We start from the raw sequence: 5,019 nt of genomic DNA, 5'->3' as shown, positions 1-5,019 counted from the left end.
GAGGGCGTGGCCACGGGCCCTCCGCCGGCAGAGCTCCGCCCCGTCACGTGGGCACAGGTGAGCGCGCCTCCGCCCTGGTGCCCGCAAGGGTCACCCGTACAGGTGCGGTGCGCTCCAGCCTCAAAGCCCACTACACAGCTCTCCCGGGCTCTTCGGATCACCTGCCGCCCCTGCGCCAAAGGGGTCCCACCTGCCCATCCCACCCCACTCTCACAGCCCGTCCTCGCCCACTTTCCCCACTGGGCAGGAACAGAAGCTGTGACTCAGAAGGCAAACTCGAGGCACACCTGGAAAGTGGGGTTCGTCTTTTAAAGGGGACGCTAATGGGATTTTTTTTTTTTTTTATTTTCGAGGCAGGGTTTCTCGCTAATGGGATTTTAAATATGCCACCAGGGTCGTGTGGTGTGTTCGAGTCGGTGCCTGGCAGTGGGTAGCTGGAGGGCTACTTCGAGTCTTTCCTGCTCTCTTCAGGGAAATCCCTATGAGGATATCCGTCAACGATGGACAGAAAAGTTCAGTGCACAGGAAGCGTTCTTGAAACTGTAGCTTATAGGTCAGCAGCTACGTTTCCAGTTTTGAGATCTATATCATTGCTGTCTACATACGATGTTACCCGCGTTACATTTCCACACAGACACTTTTCATTTCACCCTCAGACACCTCTTTGCCTTCTAACATCCAGCAAATATTAAAAATAAAAAACAACACACAAAAACCAGGATGATATGCATGAGTCCCCTGCCTCAGTTTACCTCCTTGCATCCCGCCCTATATTTTTGGTTTCAGTGTCAACGTTCTGTGGAACAAATGAAAGGAAATTTCTCAAAGATCGTCTGAAGATAGATTACATACATCAGCACACAGGTAGATCAAGTGGAAAAAGCAATAACTAACCCGGGCGTGTCAGCACCTGCCTGGATTAGCAGCACTTTGTAGGCTGAGGCTAGAGATTGCCTTGAGTTTGAAGCCAGCATAACCAGTAACAAGACATCTAGGAATACTTAGGAAGACCCTGTCAAGCAACAAGAACAAAAAATCAAATATTTGCATACATAGATATAGATCTATGTATAATAGACATATGTACATATATGTACGTATGTACACATGTATGTCTATGTATAATAGACACATATAGATATATGTTTCAGACATTCTCCAAATTGAGTCTTGTTCTGCTCTATCAAGTATAGCTCTTGAACTGCTTGTTGCTCCCTGCATGGATTGTGAACAAGTTTTACCCTATGTCTTTATTATTTTAATGAACGAAACTCATAGGTGTGGTGGTGACACCAGAGTAAAAGCCACAAAGGAGGGTGTGGATGAAACCTTTTGCATTTACCTCCTGTCACCCACACCTGTTAGTCACCGCTCTCTGGCATTTTGTGTGTGCGGTTTGTCTAATAGGAAACCTCAAGTTTTCTTCATTGATTTGTCTGATTGATAAATGTTTCTGTGCCCAGACCCTGATTGGCAAGAAATGTTTATTTGCTGCCTAGGTGGCACTTAAAGGATGCTCAAATGTGAGGCCCTTTAAAAGAATTCCTTGTGGAGAAGCTCAGTAACTACATACAAAATGCCCAAAGTATCATAGTGAGCAGACTTGAAGTGTCCAGACCCATGCGTGATTTAAAGCCTCAAGTGTGTATATTTTAAAGTTGTTGATGAAGGGAAACCTTGCAACTATACCTTGCTGTACTGTTCTTTCCTGCCCATACCTACTTTGGTTTGCAGTATGGGGAGCAGAATGAAGGAAGCTGCTGTGCACCTTTCTTCTACTGTAACATATATGCTCAAAAATGAATGCTCTTCTGGAATAGGCTCCTTCTCGTGATTGCTACCTATACCAGTTTATTCTTCAAGATGGCAATACCTCTAGCACCCTCCTTCCCACACTCCCAGTTCTTTCTCATAAAATTGACCCTTATTTCTTAATAGTGCCACTTTTCTCATCCATTTCTGTGGTCCCCAGCATACTGAACACCCCTTCTTTGACCATTAATGTTTATTTCCTTCTCCTTCTCCTCCTCCTTTTATTGTTTGCTGTATGTCCTGGGCATTGAATCTGCGACCTCGCCCATGCTAGGCAGGTACATCTCCACTGCTTTAGCCACTAATCCTCTTTTAATATTTTTGTGGCCGAGTCTTGCTTAAACTGCTCACGCTGGCCTCAAACCTTATATTGCTGCCTCAGCCACTCAAACAGTTGGAATAATAGGGATGCTCTTCCCCGCCCCACTCAGTGCTCACACTGGAGACTCTTCTGCCAGTCCTACTTCCCAACTTGCTGTTGTCTTCATATAGAGCAATTACATCTGGAGCCATTTTACCACTGGGAATTTGTGAGCTCTACACTTTCGATGGACTCTCCTATTCATCTATTTCTCCTTCACTGCCAATTCGTTGGCCCTCAGCTGTTTATCCTGCCCTTATTCTCTGATTTACCCATTCTGGCATTCCCGGCTCCTCTATCCACCTGATGCCTTTAGGAGGGATTCGATAGCACATGCATTAGTGACACACACTGCTCTCTGTCTTGTCTTTTTCTTTTATCTTCCTTGTTCCACATCTCAGCCTGCATTCAGTTCAGCATCTCCATCTGCCCTCTCTGATGTTATCATCACTCTTGCCAGGGTTACTAAAAGGGCATTGGAGCCATGGCTACTTGTGGCAGCTAGCCTTCATTGGGCCTTATGAATTCCTCTACATCACTCCATTTCTCTTGATCATCATTCCTTACCTTCCAGCTTCTTTCTTGGTTTAGTCCTCTTGCCGAGAACATGTAACAGTGTTGAGTAAAGGAAAACAATTCAAGACCATTCAAATCTTTCTGAATTCTCTTATTTTACAAGCATGTAGGACATCTAGAGCATTGGAAACCACTGTTGTCGATCCAGTTATCCAGGACAAACACCTGGGTATTTCTCTTTGCATCTCCTTCTCAGGCCATGCCTTCATTCAGCTACCAGATCTGGGTTTTATTCCTGTGATATATCAACGTCTCCTCATCCTCACAGGACACTATTCCTTCTCACAGTGAACACACCGCCCTTCTTAACTTCCACCCAAATGATTTCTAAACACAAAACTGACCGTAGTCATTCCTCTACATATAACCACTCTAGAATCCCCTGCTGTTCTCTGCGTCAATTACAAATGCCACGGAATGCAGGTATTTCTGTGACAAGGCTTCTGATGGAGATTCTCAGTTCCCAGCTCCATAGACCTACTTACAACTGCAATAACTGCCCTGTCCCCAGATTGCCCGCACATTCTTCCTTCTAACAGAGCATCGTTCTTATGTACTATAAAAACTCTTTCCTAGCAGACCCCTTGGGATCATAAGGACAGCACTTTCCTGCAGCTTTCCCCTGTCCAGGGTTTCATGTGTGTTCCCCTGTTGGGCTTAATTGTAGAGCCCTTACCTTGCTGAGCTAAGGTAGGGTTCACTGTCTCCTGTCGCTTTGCTAGAGTTGTGTAACAGGATATTCATTTCAAAAGTTCAGTGGGGGCACCAGGAAATGATGAGTATCAGGTGTCAAGGTGATCTGTGTATCAGACCGTCGGAAGTTCAAAGTGGGGGTGACAGCAACTACTCACTTCTGTTAAGAATATTTAAATATCAGGAAGGAGAGGGTGTGCAAAGAGGCCTGTTTGGGGGAGAGTTGGAAGATACTCGCTATCTTTATCTTCAGAGTTCTCTAATTACAGGAAGTTGTTAACCTTTCGTCATATTGCATAACCAAGTTCAAGTGCAGTCAGCCCACCTAGTGAACTAACTCCACATTTAAATCTCTCTGCTTCAACGCCATCACTTTCTCTCTTTCTATCCATATGCGAATTTGAAGTCCATCACAGTTTTTCAATTCCCTCTTTACGTTTCCTTTCGAAATTAATTCTTTTTAATTTCCCCTCCTCTTTTTTGATGTTCCAGTTTCTACTTTCTACTCAGTCTTCTGCATAAATGCTCTCCTGTAATTCTAATTTCACTTATGACAGAAGCCAGCAACGTCCGATTCCTACTCTAAACAGCAGAACCAATATTTGCTGTGCTGAATAACAGGAAACAACTAAAATCCAAGAGAAAAATGTGTGGAATCGTGGTTTTTAGGCTTTGCATATCACGCAATTCAGAACTGTGACTAGACAGGAAAGTAGTGATGACATTCCTATGGTTACATGAGGTTGGAGAATTTTCAGAGTGCAGGAGGAAACTTGTCTTGGTAAAGACCTGCAGTCTCCTTGAGTTTAGGTGAAAGAAGCTTGGAATTTAAGAAAATAACTAGGCTGGAGTTCATGGGATACTAAACATAAAAGATTTATACCTGTCAAAACTGGGGAGTCACCAGAGGGGTACCTGAAGTCTTCAGAGAAGGTTAATTAATATTAACACATGAAGGTGAAATATCTCCCCAAAGCCAGACCAGGAACACCTCAAAGGAGCAACAATTCATACAGGGCCAAGAATAGTTCACGTTTCCGTCTTTTGTAGTGGACACATTCCCAGTTAATGGACTACTAGGAAGAATAATTAGAGTTTTGCTTCAGTACTAGGGCAAAGTCTATGTTGGATATATGTCTGCCTTAGTCCAACATCACAAATATTTTCATTAATCTTTCTTTCATTCTTTTTATGAGATAGGAATCTTCTAGCTCAGATTAGCCTTGAACTCATGATATGACCCTCTTACCTCAGTTTCCCAAGTGCTGGGATTACATGGATGAGCCAACACATCTGGTGTAAATTATTTTAAAAATGCCTGGAGAGGAATACCTTACTCAAATGTGGTACAGAACAATTCTTAGGAATTTTATAGAAATACGAAAATATCCAGCAAACAGCAAGATGAAGCCTACAATGTCCGGTATTCAGCTAAAACTTACCAGGCATATGAAGAAGCAGGAATAATTAAATATAATGAGGGTATAATTAACCATCATATATAGGTCAAAATCAGCATAGATGATTTTTCTTAGTGGGAAGACCATTAGGATAGTTATATATGGATGTCATAGGTT

The sequence above is a fragment of the Chionomys nivalis genome, chromosome 17, assembly GCF_950005125.1.
Source record: "Chionomys nivalis chromosome 17, mChiNiv1.1, whole genome shotgun sequence".
Classification (NCBI taxonomy): Eukaryota; Metazoa; Chordata; class Mammalia; order Rodentia; family Cricetidae; genus Chionomys; species Chionomys nivalis.
This window is presented reverse-complemented; position numbering follows the sequence as displayed.